At 30.6% G+C, this 23121-nt stretch overlaps 2 protein-coding genes across 16 annotated transcripts in view; one reads left to right on the top strand and one right to left on the bottom strand.

Moving 5' to 3' along the window:
- The window catches only part of LOC131853078 (uncharacterized), a 54229-nt gene extending 49390 nt beyond the window's left edge, over positions 1-4839 (bottom strand). The window contains exon 1 of the mRNA XM_059203887.1: positions 4761-4839. The gene's annotated coding sequence lies outside the window, so the exon portion shown is untranslated. The remainder of the gene's footprint in view (positions 1-4760) is intronic.
- Positions 1-23121, top strand: part of LOC131853076 (coiled-coil domain-containing protein AGAP005037) — a 275367-nt gene that overhangs the window by 227768 nt on the left and 24478 nt on the right. The window lies entirely within an intron of this gene.

The raw sequence follows: 23121 nt of genomic DNA, 5'->3' as shown, positions 1-23121 counted from the left end.
CAGTATCACACAAATAATCGTGATCTCCCTGGTAAGTCTAGATTGCCACTCCTAAGGGCTATGTTGTTACGCCATCGCACCTAATGTGGCTGACACCTTAATTTCAAAAATGTATAATAACTCTGACTACCTCATACATGAATAATATCTAAAACATATGTAAGTTTAATAGGAATTAATAAACTATTATCAATTTGAATATTCACAAAATATAATTATTTTGAATTTTGTGGACCACTGCGATATTTTTTACAACAACAGTAATTTTTACATTCATAAAAAGAATCATGAACTACCAGCCGTTCTCTATGGATAGTTTAACGAATTAAATGATAACCGTGGCCGTGGCCCGAGCGAAGGTTGTGACATTGACCGACACTAAGGGCGGTCACATACCTGTCGAATTCTTGTCTATTATTATATGTAGAATATAATGCTTATAGCATATTATTTATTTTTATACACGATTCGTGTTTAGAAAACTAACTATAGACATTATATTTTATAAGTATACTTTTACTTGTCCCTGTTAAACGTATACATAGTCTATGAGTTATGTTAATATATTTAATGAGTCCACATATTTAGTAATAAATAAATAACTCTGGATAATTAATACAGCACCATCTAACACCACGGTAAGCAGAGATTGTGTTATAGGTACTAGACAACTGATATAAAGACTTAGATTTTTTTGTAATACATAGAAAACACCCAGACCGATACAAACATAAATACAAATGTTTGCACCGTGTAAATCGAACCTGCGACTAATGAAAATAAGGCGGTGTGCTAAACCACTAGACCACCGAGGCTGTTATTCTACAGGTTCATTGTTTACCTTCACATTTATTGGATGGTAAGAAGTACTAGTATTTACCATTAATAAATTAATGGCCAACAGGTTAAAAATAATTAAAAACAATTTTCATAAAAGTAATGACGGGCTCTTCTTTGCTACTAAGGGAGGACGCCTCGAGGCGAACCCCTTTGCCCCGGCTGTTTACTCCAGTGGCGAACACCCCCGGGTCTCTTGATGTTTTGTGTGCATCCAGCACTTCTTTTAGCGCAATGTCTTAATTAACTATCTTTATTTTTTTTCTTAAAGTTTTGCGTAGTCTAAAAATTGCACTGTATAATAGATTCATGTCTTTATCTAAATAATGATTTAACATTTTAGATTGAAGTATGTTGCGTGTAATAAGTTGATTATGTATGTAAGTATATTTTACATAGACTGGTAGTTTTTGCTAGACAACATTTATACAAGTTCAAGCATAAGTGAAATGTCAGTTGCCAATACAGGATGTGATCGAACAATGAGGTTTTTTCGCGTTCTTGAGGTATTTTTTACGACATTTTACGCTTATTACAAGAATGGTTATATATACACAAAATGGAGTTCTATAATTGTTAACAAATATAGTAGTTCATTTGTGTTTTTTTTTTGTTTAAAGCAATAGTTTGAGTAAACGGTTCGGTAGATACGATAAAAACTATTTTGACTCGGATTTCCAACTTCATTAGTTCTTAATTCAAATTTCAGTAAACATAATACCTCGAATTTTCCGAATATTCTTAAATTAATTCTCGTTACGAAATATCATCTAATTAGCTGTTAACAATGGATATAAAGATACATTCGTAAAAAAATAAAATAGGTAACTTTATAGAATAGCTTCTTTTAATAATCATCGTGATCAAGATGTCTAAATAGGACATTTATATTTTTTTATCACTATCCCTACTCTCCAGTTCGGTTGTAATTGTACTTATACTTAATTATGATTCAGGTTAATAACGAAACTTATTAATACAGACCTATATAATATATCAAATCTGTGCTCGTAAGACAACAATATACTTATGCAATTCATTCAAAAATGAATATTTAAATTTAAAGAAGTTACATCACACTTACATGTCAAAATTGAATACCTTTAAGTAGTTGATTATAAAATTCTAAATTCAAATCAAGTTTTTAGGGTTCCGTTTCCGTTTCCGAAAGTATAAAAATACCAGGTACCAAAGTACACTTTGAAAAATGTCGTCTGGGTGGATATCCATGTCTATGTCCATGTCTGTTGAAGGGTGAGGTAAAGCAGTAAAATTACAGGTTGCCATTCCTGAGCCAGAATGCCGGAATGGCAACGCATGACTGGTATCACGGGAGTTACATCTTAATATGATCTTCATAATATTGTTCATGTATATAGCGCCACTAGCCATCGGGCCATAGACCCCAGTAATTACTATGTACCATGTAATGTAAAATTATATTTTTATATGAAATTTTAACAGAAATATATGCAGCGAAAAGAAGTTACAAAGAGACGACAGTTTAATTTCTTTCTTCACAGTTTCCGAAACATTGAAGTAAAAAGATGTAAATATAAATAGTGAAATGATTTTCTTTATATAATGTCTGAAGAGATCTTATTTTCATTGAAAATTAAATTTCCGGTAGAATTTCACTTGCCTTATTACCACTTCGTGCTGCCGCTGAATTGTCAAAGGAATCCTATTAGAAAATTTCTGTGAATTAACTAATATAAAACTATAGTCCTCTTCTATCCACGAACAGCGAGATTGACTGAGAAATCAACTGTCAATTGTCTATTGTCAATTGTACATTTTGTGACTGTGAGTTAGTCACAAAATGTACATACATACGGAACTCATCTATAAGTTCGGAATGGGCGCTTGGTATTTTTTTTGCGAATACATTATGATCTAATATCATTTATGTATCTACTTATATTCTTTCGTAAGTGAAATTATAGTAGAACCAGTAGGTCGACAGTAATCAATAACTTAGTAGTACAATCATTATACACGCACGCTTTAGGAAATAGAGCGAATAACATTGATAATATACGTAATATACTGAGTATTTTAAATAGACCGTAAAAATAAAATTTTTCACTGTAATTACAATATTTATTGAGCACATCGGTACCAAATAATTGAATTACTTGTTTCTTTTGTGTAAAACAAATTATAAAATACGAATACATAATATTTTAATTTTCATTTCTACAATTGATATGAATTGGTCTCGTGTTAATTATATCATATTTGTATATTGATTATTTAGTGGAAATTTAAATGTAAATTGCAATTTAAATAGGTATTCATTTTGAATTATTCTTCAGGTTATTATATTATAATATACTAGTTGTGCCCGCGGATTCAGTCGCATGAAATTTATAGCCTATACGTTATTCTGATGTATAAGTCCGTTCAGTAGTTTTCCATGAAAGAGTAACAAATATCTATCCATACTCAAAAACGTTCGCGTTTATATAATAATATTATAAGATAAGATTACTATATCGATTTATTAAAATAGAACAATATGCTGTCTGATATTCTAATGGATATCCATCCGTCACTTTAACCTATTAAAAATGAGACTAATTAGGTACTAAATTAAAAAAACTCTAATATTTTTAAAATAGTTTTACTCTTCCGTATGTTCTATTTAGTTGCGAATAATAATAATAAGCATTTACGCGCGTATGTTTTTTGTTATCTCATGGTCATCATCATCTTAATGAAACTTAACATATACTTAGATGTCTTAGATGGATAAGGACATACGAGCAGATGTTTTAACACAGTGAAACGGATGAGGTCATGGATAGAATCTAGTATTGATGACCGAACAAACGCATCTTTTTGGTTATAAAATATTGCACCTATTCTATTTATTGTACTGATTGTCCTGTTCTATAATAGTTAATTCTTTCTTAATCTTTTCTTAACTTGACGTATAGTGACAAAATGCTAATAATTGGCAGAAAGAGGTTTGTAATAGGTTACAATTGTTTTGCATACAAGAGAGCTTACGATAACATCGTCTTTGGTTGAAACTTGCGTCCTAGTCATACTGGTGCGGCTTGGTCTATGTGTTAATAATTACAGTAAAATAGTATAAATATCGATAAAAAGTGAAAATTATTTTGTTGTGTAGGAAAACGTGGGTACAAATTTAATATTTATTTAATTTGTACCCATTTAATGTTTGATGATATTAAACTATATGAAATCCATAAAAAGATAGGCTAATACAAAATAGTAATTTAATATTAATATATAAAAAATATCCTTTTTATTATACAGTGAAATGAGTATTTAATTATTTAATTTATTTCATTAACAAAACATCATATATATTAAAAAATCAAATTATCGAAGTTATATTTAACTATCAGAATTAAAGAGTTAACAATTAATACGTCGGTTCAAACACAGTTAAAATTTAAGGATTCATTGGTTAATATCAATATTGTATGTCTTTTATGTGATTGATGAATTTGATGATGGAAAGACGATTAATATATCTTTAAAAAATACCTTTCTCCGCCTATGCTAATTGTGATGAATGTTTTAAAAATTATAATAATGATTGTTACATGTATGTAAGATTATAGTTCTATTTTTTATGGATAATGAGAGAATGATGAATTAATATATACTTATGACCCAAAGCTATACCGACAGCAAATATGCCATTTTACTTAACATAAGTCTTATTCACATAAGAAGATGTCAAATCTGAATAGAGGATTAAATGTAAAAAATCCCGTAATATTATAGTAATTAACAATGATCTTAGTAATATAGATAATTAGAAATTCGCAAAGCTGAAAGCGTTATGAAATCGCGATGCTTGAAAAGAGAAAATCAATTTAACACACGCTAGTAAAACACTCACGGTTAAAACTATATAAGTAATATGCGCGCGCGCAACTTACGATCTCCGAAGTGGAGGCTCCTAGACACGCGCGTACGACCACTGACTTTGCAAACACTGGCTGCAGTTGGATCGGTGGCACAAAGTCATTCCCCACTCGACAGGCTTTCTTCCAAGCCTCACACCATCCTACAAGACATGATCCGTGTTGCCCGAGATATTACGGCCTTACCTGATAGTACCATACCGAAATATGTATTCATTCGTTCTCGGATATGTTACTAATATTGTTTTCAGCTGGTAATAATAGTCTTTTATTTTTCATAATTTTTTTTCAATTCATAATTTATTTGTTTCATTGCTTCTAATTTTTCTAAATACCAATTATAATAAATAAGTTAGGATATTCATTCGTATTTCTTATTTTGATTCTATAAGTTTTTATGCGGGTTTATAATGATGGCAATAAATATGTAATTTAATAATTTATGTCATCAATTTTAGGAACTGCAATCTGTATTTATTTTAGAATGTAATTAATATATTCAAATATTAATATATATTTTATTTATATGTAATTTACCCTTAAAAAGTCATAATAGTTACTTCATTCGCATATTTATAATTTTCAATAACGTGTCAATTTTCATTTTCAATTTTAAATATGCTATTTAGTATAGATTTGAAAATTAAAAATGAAATTTCGTACAAATTTAGTACCTATATGGACAATTTGAAAGTACTTTAAAAAAAATAACACTGGCTGCATGAAGCAATTTTTTAAAATTCAATAATAAATTTCTGTACATATAAGTTAGTTAAAAATGGAAAATAACAAGGCCCAGCCATAATTTACTATAGTAAATAAGCATTTGAGATCTTTTATTGATTGATTGATTTTCTTGCTGAATGTCAAATATACCTATACATGTAGTACATAGCGTTTGTTTTAATCTAACTAATTGCTTCATTGAATTACTGACCACCGCCCATCACGCATTCCAATACATGTACATCCGCTAATTCGATTGGGGAATAATTAATGTAATTATTCTAGATGTTTAGTTACATCGATTATTCTGAAGATCTCTCCTTAATAATTTGTTCAGAAGAAACGAAACATTTAAGTTAATACGTTAACAGTATAATATCAATATTTTACATAATGCTATTAATTTCAGTATATTTTTAATTATCTTTTTTAATACTCCAACTTTATTGGCTTTGTGGTCTAGAGATTAAACACAGTGCTTTACTTCCGATGGTCGCAGTTACAATTACTCGTAAAGTGCAAACTTTTGTATTCATGAGTATGATTGTTTGTATCCGTCTGGGTGTTTGTATGTATTTAGTATTTACATTAGTTATCTAGTGCTCTGAATATAAGCTCTGCTTACCGTCGGATTAGATGGCGTTATCTTAATTGTTCAGAGTATTCATTTATAATTATTTAATAGTATCAATTATATCATAGTCATTAGAGAAATGACTGACTAGTTAAAAATACTGTTGAAGTACTTCGTCACTTTCTTTATTTTTTTTTATAACTAGAATCGCAAACTAATTGACATAGTTAGTAAGTGATAAGTTAGTTTTAGTAAGTGGTAATCGTCATCTACACCCATGTACAGTACCACCAATATGACATCACCATGTTACGCCAGTCATACCACTCATGCGTACGAGATGGTCGATAGATTGTTACTAAAGGGTCTGCCACTACTGGCCTCGTTGCTGGCAACGTTCTTATTATTTATGGCAGAATATCCTAGTTTGGTCCTTTTCAGGGCGGAACAATACGCTGAGCCACTATTCTGTTACTGCGGCGCAAAAATGATATCTAGACAGATATCATTTTTGTTGTAAAGTTTGTTTATTGTTTGTTGTATAAAGTTTGGAGAATAAGAACATAACTGTTTTACAGATAGAATATTACAGTTTGAATAGTAATTGTAGCTTAGCATTAGTCACACAATAATATTATTCCAAAATGTGTGTTCCGTAACGTCCGTTTTGTTTTTTGAAGTGTAAAATAATATGTTTCCGTTTATATAACACATTTACTTTTATACATTATGTTCTTGAAATTTAATACCGTTACATTTCACTTGTGAAATAATATTTGAATTAGATGTATTTATTCTATATTTCAATATGGAATATTTACGGTTTTTATTTGTTAAATTTATACATAGAGGTACATATTTTTGTATTCTTTTCACAAATATAGTATTTATGGAGGCGTATAATTGGTAATTAATTGGTTCTGTCTATCTTTTGGTTGCCTTTTCTCAAATAAATTGTTGAACATATTTTAATGATATTTGATATGAAGATAGATCATAACGACAAAAATAGGCTATATTTTATCTTAATGAGAAACACACGGAGTCACGATCTCCATCTAGTGTTGTATATTTGATTTTACAAAGACCTAACTGTCAGTAGATACCAATTCCAACAACGTTTAAATGGATCCAACTCGAGAACTATTATCGGCTAAAAATAAAATCCTGGTAACTTATCCTTATTCAGTTTCCGCGAAAATAATAAGTAAAATCGCAGTAAATATTTTATTGACAACTTTGTGTAATATATGAATACAGTGAGATATAAACACAAAATAATTAAAAAAGAAAGTACACTGTTTTTACTATTTATATTATAATTATATATTGTGTATGATAATATTAAAAATACAACGAACGAACCAATCCTTTGATAAAGTGAAAACCTTGACAAAGACAAAAGTTGACAATACTATTTCCTATATTGATAATAATAATATGGGTAATAGAAAATTTAATTAAAATATAATATACTGAACTATGAGAAAAAGAATTAAGCATTTTCATTAATTTAATTAAAGTGGCCCACTTTAAAATAACACAACACAAAATATATATTACTTCATTTAAGATAAAAATATATGTATATTATTATAATATGAATATAACATTGAATATTCACCACAGTTAACTTGAACATACTTAACAAATCACTATCGAAAATTAAATACACAATAAGTATAATATCACTTTATTATACTGCACTAACTGTATACTAAGTAGTTCTTGTATTCCTACAAATATTGTTTATATTAAATAGCCTAACTCCTTCTACATATACTTTGAAGAGATGTAAAGAATTTCTTAATTCACATCTATCCTCTAAAAAAAATGCGTTTATGTTTGGCAGGCAGGAGTACAATAAATTATAATAGCTTTAAAAATCCAATATAATAATTCCATATAATTATCAAACTGCTTTACGAATCTATGACAATAGTCGTTATTATGATTCCACAAATATGACATTTACTAACTATCACAGTGTACGGAATGTACGAATTTCCAACTATCCCACTAAACAGAGTCGGCATGAATACTATTTAATTAATGTGTAACTTCATGTAGCTGTTGACACTATAAGCACTAAAATGGCAAGCAAACTGTCATTGTGATCATGCAGTACAAAGGTCTGCCATTAATATCGTATAACCAATCTTTATAAAGGAACTCGTGTTGAAAATATAGTATTATATTAACAATATAAAATATCTCACGTTGAAAATATGCTATAGTATAATAGATTACAGAGTTAAAATGTATGCTAAGCTGTAATTCTTATGATCCGAGAGTCCTTTTTTTAGTAGTATGAATGGTAGAGCAGCTAACGGCCCACCTGATGGTAAGTGGTAACCATCGCATGACATGAATAGCACTACAGGTTACACGTTATTATGTGATGCCCGTGATAACACTCATACATTGCTATTTCGGAGGACAAAGATGGCGTGACTCTGTAATTTCACTGCCTAATCCAACCGAAATTTTTATTTACAAAATCTATGTTTTCAAAATGATTTGGTTAGAAATATAAATAGACACAAAGTTTTTTTGTATCAGCCAGATTCAAACTTACGACATTTCCGTCTAATACGAGATCAGTCAACAACAAGGTCACGACTCTCACATTCATTTTAGACAAATTGAATATTGCCAGATTGGATTCAGACTTTTTTCTTTTTAATTTGAAAGTACTTTGAAATATTGTAGAATGTAAATACTGCCCTTTCACTTATTAAGTTTTTACCCAAAGGTTGTCTGGAAGAGATTGCTTATCAATAACACCGTCTTTTGTACTAAATTATTTAATTTAATCTTATTTCACATCTATGTTGTATAATAATTACATACCAAGTACTATTATAAATTATATTCCTACTATTATTAACGATATAACTAACATCTATCCGTACAAGCGTAGCTGCCTCTGATTGCTCATTAGATGTATCGTTAGTTTGTTGTAGCGTACTAATATTACTCGTAACTGCATTGCATGATCCTCTGTAATAGTGATGTAGGGTGTGCCGTGTACTGGGGCGTATTCTAAATTCTAAGATAAACCTTTATTAGAATCTACCGTTTTGTTTAAGTATAGTGTATAGTATATAAAGTATAGTTAATATATAAATATATAAACGTAATGTAATATATAAATATATAAAATATATTTATATATTCGATTAATTAATAACGGATTATTTTTCACAGACAATTTTTTTCATTACTTTTTCTATTCAAGTCAAAAAACAAGATTAATTAAAAAACAATTTTTATTTAATCGACTATTCTACTAACAAAAACAAACGATTAATTAATAATGTTTTTACAGAGAATGTCACATCCCTAGTATCAGGAGGATTAAAAAGTCCGCTTTAAACGAACCCCAATAGATTTGCTTCATTATAAGCTGTCGAGTTTTAAAGGCTTGTAGCGGTGATCGCGTAATATTAACTGACGTACAATTTTCATCGTCGTGTTAAAAAGATAAAAACAATGGAAATCCTATTGTAATTCGTATAAAATGTTTAACGTTCTAGGGGTAAAACGCGCATATTGCCATAGAAATGAAATATTTTTATGTTCTTTTTGGACAATTCTATTCTGCATTTCACGAATATGATGGACAAACAAACAAGAAACCTGCTTTAAAATTATTGTTAAAATACAATTTGTTATACAAGTTGAAGTCAGTATAATTTGGCAAAGATATAAACCTTTCTTGTTCTTGAATTTGACCAATAGTATTAGAGTGAAGTCGCAATTAATTAAATTGCGACTTCATCTGTTTTTTTTTACAAAATAATAATAATGTCAGGACAATTTACACAGCGCCATCTAGACCCAAGTTAAGCTAGCCAGAGCTTGTGTTATGGGTACTAGATAACTGATACATATACATAGATATTTTTTTTTTTTTGTAAATACATACATATTATACGTAGAAAACACCCAGACCGATACAAACAATCATACTCATGAATACAAATGTTTGTGCCGTGCGAGGAATCGAACCCGCGACCATCAGATAGTAAAGCGGTGTGCTTGACCGCTAGACCACCGAGGTCGTCTAATAATAATAATGATTTGCTTTAAAATAAATTGTGGAGATAAAATCGAGATATTATCGAATCGAAACGAATACCTGAATACCCGCAGCTATAAACATACATCGATTAAATACATGTGGGTCTGATATCACCCAGTTTAGGAACATTCTACTAACACTTATGTCTGTACATAGTATTTGTATAATTATAACACTAAAAACCATGACTCATAATTGATATAAAATTATATCTGTATTTCTGCTAATTACTTTACTTACTTTCGTTTAAGTAGACACTGGTTTATTAAGGTTTCTTAAGGGTCAGCAACGCGCTCGTGGTACCCCTGGTGTTTCAGGCGTCCATAGACCATTGTAACCGCTATCATCAGGTGAACCGTATGCTTGTTTGCCACGTACGGAACTGAAGTACCGTCTGTGAATCGAGTAATTTCACTGCCATATTAAATTGCAAGCCCAAACAGCTTTAAAGCAAGCAGGTTTTCCGCCTGAAATACTCCACTGTTCCAGTGGTGACTAAGACAATTTTGTGGAAAGTCTAGCTGGCGAAAATGTTTCAGCTATTATTCTTAGGTTCCCGCATTTTAGTAATAGCATAAATTAATTTTAGAATTAAACCTCTTCGCTCATTACGGTACGTAAAGGCAATTAGTGTGTTATGCGCGTCGTGAGTCAGGGTTGTCAACAAGAAAAAATATGCTCCGTATGTTAATTAAAAATGCTCGTATATTATTTCCATTGGGCTCATTACGTTGGCATATTCTGTCTTATAAAAAACGGAGGAGCGACTATAGAGGTTTTATTTATTTATGTATTTTTAATCTTTGTTGCACTTATAAAATTGTACAATTTATGAGCTTGAGGCTGTATGGCCTGCTCTGCTAGCTAACAGACTGAATGCGGTTGATGGGCAGTGGTCGGAAAGAATATACTTATAATTTTACCTATCGTAGGTAGAGGTTGTTATTTATTATGTTACTTGATATGTAAAATGTAACTATGCAGACATAAAAGTGATACAAAATTGTAGTTCCTGCAAACGTCTGCGAAGTCCCTTGCTCAATATTTTGTACAAAAATGTACGGTAATGAAGATGAGGTGCCTCGTACCAAAGATAAAAATCACATACTTTGTTAATCTCGGTACTGATACGGTTGACATCCCTATCAGTAGTTTAATCACAGAGTACTAGCAACTATCTCATATATGTATATGAATGGTGGTGATTAGTACACTTTACTGCCGCTATCTCATCTGCGAATAGTCAAACGGGACTCAGCTGGTGTTTCATGAACAGTGTTGCCATATGACTATGTAGCTTCTCCCAAACTTTCGCTGAAAATCCTATTAATATTCAGGTTTCGAATATTAGTATTAGCAGTTGTATATGGAACATAGTTATCTTTTCCCAATATGTTGTTCTTGTTTTCTTTTTATTATCGTGACTCTGATGCCCATTTTTTGGGTTGCGTGTATCTATGGAAATTTTATTACTTACCTTATTTATTTAACTTCAATGCACAAAAATAATGTGTACATATGGCGGACGTAACGTTTTGCAGCATTTTACCTTACCAGTCAACTATGAGTGCTAAAATATAGAAAGATTGTAAATTAGATATATTTTTTTATAAACAAATAATAAACATACCTAAAAATAAAGATAAATGTTATATATAAATAATCCATTCGCAATCCACATCTTTAATGTAATTTTCTTGAACAAATTGTCCCAAGCACTTATTCCCTTCAAATTTTACCCAATATCTACAGAAGCCCCTAAATTTCATGGGAATATCTCAAGTGTGGCATCACAGCTCGTTAACGAACACGAACACAGCCGGTCTTCACTTCAAATCAATTGCAATCGAATGACATTAGTATGTATCGAATCGCACTGTACTACTCTATGTAGTGCTGTTAAATTGTACACTATGTAATTATTAGTCAATTGTTTGGCGGAAACTGAATTAATTATTTGATATTGTAGTATTATTTGATATACCCATGATTACGTTTCAAAAGGTACATAAGTGTACTGTAATTTATATTGGGTTATAAATAACAATAATATATTTGTTTGTGCTGTAGTCACATGATTATAAATTTTGTCAGAATCTCGATATTTATCGTCGTGGTAAAAGCTTAATCTATCAACATTTTGCTCAGTGGATATATTTGAATCTAAATGTTTACTTTCCAAACACCTCCAATCAATGTACTTAGACGTATTAAAATAAGTTATTCCAGTCTTTATTGTCCCAAACAAAATATATAACAACAGGTTGCATTTAAAATCTACAATCAACGGAAATTTCTACAAATCCTACTGCATTTTTCAATTACTGCAGCTCGGATTTTCAGTCCATTATTGGTAAAATGCCAGGTTCAATGCCAATCCCATAACAGATTTGTAATATGAAATTCTACAAATGTTCATTATTTCTATCTACTATGAAATTAAATTTTAATTTTTAACCTTACCTTATTGTCGTAGTTACTATTTCAAACTGATGTTACTATGACAAGGCAAGTTTAAGTTTGCACTGTAATATAAATAGTGAAACTAAATTTCATTTCAGTTTGAAAATAAGGAATGAAAAAATAAAAATTAGGATCGATATTAAGTATTTTAAAAAATATTTGTATTATCTCAAAAAATTGTATTATGTCAAAATTTGTTTTGATGTATTTGATACATGTGTTCGATAATTGACAAAGTGTCTGCTAAACTATCTTTCGTGAACTGTGAGTGTATAATAAAAAAAGAGAATGAATTATTATTTTTACGACGTAACAAACTATTGTTAATATAAATAAATGAACTAAAAACTGAACGTATTGTTCTATAGACGTACGTATTTGGAAATATGTAAATATTAATAGTATTTAAATGTTTACAAAAAAGTATTCGCCGATTTAACAATTGGACACATTGTTCATGCATGCAGGAGTTTAACATATTTCCAATAACACGATGAACAAATAAAACTGTGAATATTCTGTTGAATATGAATGCTTTTTGCAGAGTACAGAATTGTATATAATTTTGCATACAAAATTTACTTACGATTCGCTTTTAATTTATCTACTATTGTTTGTTCTCGAACATCAAATATCCGCAGTTTTCAATAAGAATAAATATAAAATGCTCCAACTTTATGCTTTATACTTAGTACCTACTGCCATGAAATGAATAACGGAAATGTAACATATTGTCATCTAAAACTAATCAGAGTTGGCATTGTGCGTACTTAACTGCTAATAAAAATACTTAAACATTAGTTTATATGCGCAATATATGTACGTACTGTCTGTTACACCCATACCAATACAAGCAATATTATTGTGCGAGGATTAAATCCGCGACCATTGGGAGCTGATGCAGTTTATTAAACTATGGTATAACTATCTGACTGAGTGACCTGACTATAGTCGTCCATGTTTCAACTCTTCTTATATTAGAGAAATGTCTTGATCACATTCAGCAGCATCAAATATAAATGTTTAATAGTACTCTAATCAAATTAGTCATGAAAAATAAACGAACAAACTCACAGATATACTATACTTTCGCATATATGTATATTAGCATGAATAAGCTATATGTTATATATAAAAAAAAAGTTTTGAAAATCTAATGTATCATACTTAAAGTTCACTAATGGGATCACAATTAAGTACTTAATTATGAATATTAGCACTTCTTTCCTCACTTCCTGCCTCTGACACGAACAAATTATGTTTTACAAAATCAAATTAACACATAAGCTCCCTCACTTCATACTAATCATGGTTGGCGCAGTAGGTACTCTCATGTATCCAGGGATTATTGTTAATACGCTCTTTACTTTTAACTTTTTACATTTTTTACCCCTTTATGTTTCCGTTTTTTGTTTAAATTGAGTGCGTGGTACCCTAGTATATAACTACCTGACTTCAACTCAAAAAAGTGAGTGAATACAAAATTGTGCATCACAGAAAATAAAGCATTATGTGTCAGTTTATATTAATGACTATCTCTGCGGATTGTAGCACCGATAACAAACATAATTATACAAAGGTAACAAGGATTCTATATGCTCCGTGAAATGTAAGCATGTCAAGTGCTAACTATACTAAGGTCAGCTGTTAAAGGATCCGCCAACCCCGTCTGTCGTAACATATCAATACGTATTTGAACGCCTTTGTGGGAATAATTAAATAACCGGAACATATCAATTTCTTTATTTACTGTACCATCTTAAATACATATATTTTTTTTATTCTTCTGTGCAGAGTTTTTCCTCGTTACGATTTTCTGTAGGATTAACACATTGGGTATTGTGTTCATTTAAAGCATGAAAAGGTTGCATTTTATTTTATTGTATAAATTAACATATTTTTTACAGAATATAAGTGAATTTCTCTTCCACGGATATGATTATTTTGTTTCTCAAATGGGCTGTCATAACTAATTTGAAACGAAGAGCTCTTAACAATTGATTTTTACGCTATCACTATACTAAGAAGATGTTAATATATATTATTACAATATTAGTCAATAACATGAAAATATGATAGTAAGTCTTTTTAAAAACATTAAGAATTTGAAAACCAACTTTGGAATGCATTCGACGTTTAAAACAAATGAAAGGCTGTATTTTTGTCAACCCTACATTTTTATACCACACCTGGGCCCATAGCGCGTGCAAGCAGATACGACATGCCCTAAATCTAGATTTTTTAATGGCGCTCTAGATTGTACGCAGGCAAATAACAGCACCCACAGCTATTTACGATATCAATTTTAAATGTATGCTCTTTTCTTTGAGTATACCTTACACGGATGCACTTCCATTTATGGCCCGGTTGCACCTTGCCACAGACGCTAATCAGACTGAAGAGTTAACTCGAGATAATTGCGACTTTATTTTGTAAACATAATTCGAAAGATTGTTGTTTGTCTTCTATTAAAATAATTAAATCAATTATATCCCAGACTGACAGGTAGATAAAAGTGTCCGTTTGTTAATATTGCAGATAGATATTTTGATTACAACTGGTATTTCTCAATAATGTATTCCTTGTTGTTATAATGGTGTTAGGAAACTATTTGGTATACATCACACAGATAGTTCTACAGCGATGTCTAGATATCTTTTCCGACGTTCTCATTCCTTAGGTATTATGCCTATTGTACTAAATTTTTCATATGTGTCCCTACTGGGGGACAGTCATTAGCTAAATCTCCTAATATGGGATATCTGTAAATGAGCTTAAAGTAACTTTTCTTTATAATCCTTAATAGGTTACTGTAACATTTAACATATAAGTAAATTTAGGGATTCAATAAGACGAAGATTACTTAATATAACTATAAATTATGATCACGAGGAAAAGTCGCAAGCTGTAGATAATCTATTACGTAACAATGAGGTAATATCAGCATAATATTGTAAGTTGTTATGCATCATCGTACCGGCAAAACAAAATTTTACAACATAAATATTTTTAATGAAATAGTTTGGACTCCCAGTCGGATCTAAATAACAAATCTACACTCAGCCAGAACTTCTCGACGTCAAGAATTATTATCTGTGGAGTCCCCGAAATCCTCGTAAACTCTTATTGTAATCGAGTTGTACGTTGAACATTTTTTTCAGTCGTGTAAATGTCAACAGAAGCAACCTGCAGCCAAAGTTATTTCATTAAATGTATAAGTTTCGCAATATAGGTGCCGCGGTTTTATTTTAAAATAGTTTTTCGTTTATATATTGCATACATTTAGTTTATAAACTTGTTTAAAAATGTTTATACATGATCTGGACGACCTCTGATATATATTAATTTTGCAGATTCTACACTTCAATTAACTAATAATTAGTGTTCAATATTTTAAAATACGTTTACGTATATTACGTATATACAGGCCAGGACCATGTTAGTGTCTCTTTATCTGCACGAAAAATCTATATTTTGTTTTCACAATGTTTTTTTCGTTCTTACGTTCTTCCGTTCTAAACGACATTCTCAATTCAGTGCACTCGCATTTATACTTGATTTCTACGTACATATTTTCTCCATTTTTAAAACATTAATAATTATTGTTCTGTATTACAGATTTAAAACTACATTGTGAGTATTATGTAGTGTAGAGTAACATAAAAATATCTCATTTTCTAAACTAATTTGTTTTTAAGCGACTATCGAAATTGAAATTGGTTCTTCAAAAGAGAAATAGTATTTTAAAACAATGAGACGCTTCTTTAATATTTACGAAGAACTAGGACATCAGAAATACAAACTAATCTAACTACTGTAATACTGTTATCGTATTTGATTCAATGCTTTACACGAAGTGTAAACGAATCTTTGGAACTAGTCTCTAAACTATTTTATAACTAGTGCCCCGACTTTGCATTACTACTATGTTTCTGGGGATTTCCACTTCATATAAAACTTAGATATGGCTATATAATTTTAATTAATAAACAACACGTTTGAGGGTAAAAATATTTAAAACACATTTCTTCATATTTATTAGAGATAAACATTGTTTAATATCGACTTTAGAGCAAATTTATTTTACCTTCGTCGAACCATTAAACTTTTAATCAAACTGCATATTTTATGCTATTCTGCAGTCAAACTTTTGTTTTACTTTACATTTATTCAGCAATAACAAATATTAACTTTTCCATGCCACTGATTTTACCAGGCGTTTTTATACTTCCAATTTTTGGCGAAAATAAATTGAATCATTTATAATTCATAAATGATTTTTCGTATATTCTTTAAAAATATGTCAAATCTCAAATATTAATATGAGAGTAATTTTTTTTACATTTTCTTCCCGAACTATTATTCTTAATGTTCATTAAACAAAACTTGACCGAGATATATTATGGACGTCTACGTGATTATCTCTGTGTCATATGTTACTGGCGCCAAGTGGCTTACTTCGTAGTAAGCTGTGTTTTAGTTGGGAAAGGCAGTGAAATTACAAGTGAAGGCATGCGTCTTTGTATATCGGGATGGTAACACTTATGAGGTAGCTACCACAAATGTCACATGCTGACAATGTCAGTCCTGCTATTCGTGTATATAGGCAACGGTTGCTATGAAGTGGACTAACAATTTATCTGCAACTCCATTAACATAAAAAAATACACCTTTACAAAATTTAAACTACTTTTTTTCTGGTTTTTATCTTAGATTAGAGGAACAAAAATGTTCAAGATATAGTCGTAACAACTCTGTATTGTTCCACTACTCACTGCTGAACGGATATCTTCTTAAGAGGAGGATTAATCCTTTTGATGTCATGTTGGCCCAGACGGCTTTGTGATAGGATTACTTCGGGTTTTCTTTCTTTTGCTAGCACTCATATGTTTACTTGTACGATATCCTTTGGATAAAAAGAGTTGTGATATATTATGTTCTAACTCCCGAAATTTTAGGCCATATGGTTTACCACATGGCCTAAAACTTACATAGTTAAATCACGGTATTAATTGGTTGGTAAGTATGCGATGGGCATTGTTCTAATGAATACACAATTTAAAAAATCACAACATAATGATTACCATACACAATTTTAGAAAGGATCATTATTTTTGCAAAGATTTTTATGAAATACGTAGTATTTCACAATTTTATTTAATAAATTTGTTTATCCAACCAACAATCTTCCTTAAATTATCGTAAAGATTCAATTTCTTGATTATGCTACGATAGGTAAACGGATACTTTTTGTATTGGATTCTTTGATGGTCCTGGACAATCGAGATTTGATTTATACTAGTTTATATCCACGACTTCATGGGCATTATGGGTTGTTATTATGAACTAAATTAATAAGTATATAATATTTATAGGAAACACTTAGACTAAATCAAACAACCTCATTTAAGTAAAAAATGTTATGTTATAATGCTTCATTCCAAATTCAATGTATACAAACGTATGCTTTTGGTAATTATTGGATGTTGTGTTGAGGCGCCACGGGGTAACAAGCCAATATACTCGCTTTCAATATTCCACAGGGAAACTTTGCACAAAGTCATCTGCGCTAGCAACTTACTTTGTAACTGTTTTTCGGTTAGAATCATGTAATATGGCCGTGAAATTATTATGTGATCATGATGCCTCAGATAGCAATGCATTAGGGGCAGCATAGACGGACATAATGTATTTAGTTATAGTCATAGTTCTGGTCAAACCTATATGCCACAGTTACATTTTTATTAGATGAACTGACAGCATGTTATACAGTATATATATATATATGGTATCATAAATGCCGTGGGAACAAAATACAAACAAGTGTCCTGTTTAAATATCGTTTTATTGGTATCATTAATAATTACTTTACCCACGTTACTTTATATCTTACGCAAGGTAATGTTCTAAACAAATTACTATTAAATTAATAAACCTACGCTCGATAATCAATATCATTATCTAAAATAATTTGTCATTAGGATCTGTAGTGGGTGTTATACTTATTGCAATCATTATAGTGACTAAAAGTTGTAATTATTACGAAGTATTAATTGCATTGATTTCAATGAGTCTTGTAATGTTGCACTAGTACACATATAAAATTCTAGAGTCAACTTCTTTTCTACAATAAAACAATACTACTGTAGTTAACATGTTGCGTGAGTATTCATATATATTGTGGCATGAAGATATGCGTAATTGTAATTATATTTAAAAAAATCCACATAAATCTGTTGTTGTCTTTGGGTATGCACCACCAAAAAGTCTCACTGGAGTTTGACGCCAGTCTATATATAACAAAGGACTTTTTTCAATAATAGATTCTCTAAGAGAACATTTTTTGTAATTCAGTTGAATAAATTCTATGCCAATATTTTTCAATCTTACTGGTGACAATATATGAGTCAGATCAATGCTCTGATCTGGTTGCACATACAGTACACGATCATATAATTCTACATTCTTACAAACACTTGGACCTAATGATGAAGGGACTTCAACATTTTCCTTATCTATATCAGATCTGTATCTGTTTATGTCAGGAATTGCTTCATCTCCACCGATAAAACTTTGTTTCTTCTGCTCATCGTTTAGCCCTAGTACATGACGTTCATTTAATGCATTTCCTATCTTAATATTTTTATGAAAATTATTTTTACCATGTAATCTGTTATGTTTAGGTATTGATTTCAGAATGTTGTTTTCTGTAACGTTTTTATTATAATCCGGTAAATATCCATGATTATATTTTAGGATAGAAACATAATCTTTGTTAAAATCGGACTGGTTAGATACCTCTTTAGCCAATATTCTTCCTTTTAATATAGTTGGGTCATCCTTCGATTCTATCAGCTTTTTGTTTTCATGTTTATACTTAAGTCTAATGCTAGGATGACGGTTGTTTATATCAGCTATTTTATTATCGAAATAATTTTGATCACCGTTAGAATCCATGTTTATACGACGTGGAGTATAATCATTGCTGTAAGTTTTAACGTTATGCCACTTATTACCGTTTGATAGACTCTTGGAATACATATCGTTGCTTTTAGTAACGTGTTCTGAACTAATTTTTTCAGAGTCTTGTACAAAATACTCCAATGACTTCAGAAATGGCAAGACAGACAATAACTTGTCATTTAGTAATGAAACTGTATCAGAAGAATTCATATAATCATGTTGCCTTATTGGTGTTACCGTAAATGGTCTAGGCTTATAGGTATCTTCAATACTGTTAGAATTCTCTAAAGATAATTGATCGTCAATATTTCTGTAAAATCTATTTTCTTTTTTTACTTTACCTCTATTTGTTACTTGCACATTTTTTGCTTCTGTTTTTGCATGCAATTTTATTATATTATCTCGTAAATCGTCTTCCAAGATTTGTATATTTATTTGAGGACGGTAGTCCTTTCTTCTATTCATATTAAATGTGCTTTCTAATAAATTACGTCTTTGAAAATGTATAGAAGGTTGCACTTTTGAAACTTTAAAATTAGATGGATAAGGAAACATATCCGATAATTTTGTTAATGATATTGTAGGTGGGATCTTTTTTGTTTCTCTTGTATTAAACTTAATACTTTTAAGATAATTTAATACATTGCCCGCAAATTTTGAACTAGTCCACTGCCCATATACTTTGGAGTCTTGGCTCGGTGGAGGAGGTGTTTCTATTTCAGATAATTCCTGCATATTTTTTACTGTGTTTTTGAAGTTTGTCGGTTTGTTCACCTTATAAATTGATGTTAATGGAGGATTTATCGTGTCTAGATCTTTTTTCAAATAGGTATCGTAAGAAGAAGATCCTGGTAAAGGTGGTGTTTCAAATTCAGAAATTGTGGGTAGGCTTTGTATATCAGAGCTGGAAGTATTTTTAGATTTGTGTTGTGTTTTAAATTTGCCTTCATGTCCAGCTTGGTTTACCAGGTTCCAAAATATAATATTATTTTCATCCGTAGTAGTATGCGCTGTATCACTTACAGAAAAATCAAAAATTTCTTGATCCTTTGATAATCTTACTTTTTTAGATCCTGTAAACTCAACACCCACGTCATGATCAACAATGCTATGAGGGGTTCTGAATTTAATATGACTTTTACTCATATTTTTGGAAATCGGCAGTTGCGTCTTTTCGAAGTTATTATGTATTTCACTGGTTTGTAGATCTTTAAGAATTATATATTTATTTATATTTTGTTCATTATTTCTAATTTTATTTCTGTGGAATGATTTTTGTACATACGATGGATGTTGTTTTATTGTGTAATTTCTTTCTATTGTTGATGTTAAAATCATGTTTGCGCCAAATATTTCCCCCTCAAACCCGTTTGGAGATCCTATAAAATGAAATAAAATAGCTTATTAATGGTAAAATTATTAAATATATATATATATAATCATGGATCTATTTACTCTATTAAGTATAACTATAGTAATAGATATTTTACCTACCATCATCAGCAGTGCCATATCCAATAATTACACTTCCACCTCCCGGCAATACAAAACCGTAAAGCTGTAATGCAAACAAATTTGTTAAATATTAACAAAAACGTTTGAAATGCAAGATATTATAGTGAAATTAAAATATAGTAACGCATGATTTTGTGAGTCTGAGGTTCTATTTCTGTTCATGTTTATAACCGACATTTGCCACTTTCTATAAGATGTCAATCTAGTTATCTTAACTGTCACTCCAAATTAAATATAATTCTCAAGTACCTACCCAATTTCTATAATCAAAACTATAAATTCTGAAACTACTTGCAATATTTGCATATATGTTGCTTATTAGTATTGGTTAAATAAAATTAATCAAGGTTACTGAGAGCCCCGGGTGAGCGTGATCTTTTGAAGGAGCTCTCTATGGATACAACAGCCTTGTCTCGAGATCTAGTTTCGTAATGTCTCTAAGAATTTATCACATGTTAATCACTATGTTTAAAGTCGTGAACACTATGACCTCACTTAACAGAAAGTTATGCGGCCATTTGTCTTCTTGAATGTTTCACTTTGATTATTTATAAATATACTACTACAGTATAATGTCACTTATGATTAAGAGTATTATTATTGAAGCATAATTAAATATTTGTTTTACATTGTTTCTTGGAGTGTGATTGTTTGTTTATTACGATCTATAGTCTAAATTTTATAGGCCCTATCAGATATATCATTTTAATTCGTATCATTAATCTTTGAAATAATATAACTGGGTCATGCCAGCGAATTCGTCTATATGACCATAATGATCTAATATAAAAAGAATCCTACTAAGCAAATTTGCGTACATGCTAGACACACGCTTATACAGCCTACTTGGTATTGGTATCTTCTCGAATTCACCATTAATACTTACACTTTGCGCTGCCTCACAAGTAACCAGACGAGCATCCATATACAAAGCCCATGCTCCATAATCCGATTGGTACGAGAGGCAGACATGGCGCCATACATCTTTAACTATATCGACCGGCGTGCTTGTAGTGACTCGACCGTTTATTGTAATTTTCATGTGACGACCGCCGGAATCCAACCAAAGACGCACCATCCGAATGTTGCCATTTGCTGCAAGTACAATTATATTTTACGAATTAAAAACAAACTATTTACTACTGCTTATAGTAAGTTTGATCTAATACAGATCTTTTTTGTTCAACTATAGTGGTGATCAAGCAATTTACGTCTCTCTGGGTGCGTATTTTTTTACCTAAAGAGTTTTATTACTGCAAGTAACTAAACATGCTTTCTTGTTTTGTCACAGCATCATTCGATAATGAGATGAGAGTGTAAAGTTATCTAAATCGAATGGACATTGTGTATTTCTTATTAGATAAATATAGAATAATACACCCGCCTACTCTAAGAGATGATGTCATGATGATAAGAATGTATTACCGTGATCTACTTTTCTTTTTTCGTAAACCGTTTTCTAAGCTGGAGCATGATGAGGTCAACCTAACAGGGTATATTGTAAGCATTGAAACCGATAGTTCCCATTACTAACATTCACCTTCCGTCTACTGCATTATAAGACTCAGTCATGTCACAGTGTCCAGTCGAGCCGAAGCTTCAACATTCGTGCGTGTGTGCGTGAGTGCATGCGATCTATTCTCAACATTACTCATAAAATATACAGATACTACCATATAGTTTGCTTATGACAATAAGCAAACTATATGGTATCAGGCTATACTATCAGAATTCAATTATTCGTATATAATTAAATTCTAATACTTTAAAATTACTGAAAATAATATTCTATTAGAATCTGTCTTTCGTCCTCTACAAGTCCCTCTGAATTTATTTTGTGCTGAATTTAAACAAACCACTGATTCAGGAATTAATCGGCTATGAAAACAAATCTTATAAACTAAAGGTACTAGATCTTTCCCTTAATGTGATTAAATATAAATTAATATATGGGCTGTAGAGTTGTGTTTTAATAATATTAAATTTTAATGACATTTCTTAGCAAATTCTCTCCAAGAAAATTTTTGGGTTATATCCTCAGAGATCAG

Source organism: Achroia grisella, unplaced genomic scaffold, assembly GCF_030625045.1.
Source record: "Achroia grisella isolate CSIRO2021 unplaced genomic scaffold, CSIRO_AGI_Agris_v1 utg874, whole genome shotgun sequence".
In the NCBI taxonomy this organism is placed as follows: Eukaryota; Metazoa; Arthropoda; class Insecta; order Lepidoptera; family Pyralidae; genus Achroia; species Achroia grisella.
This window is presented reverse-complemented; position numbering and strand designations above follow the sequence as displayed.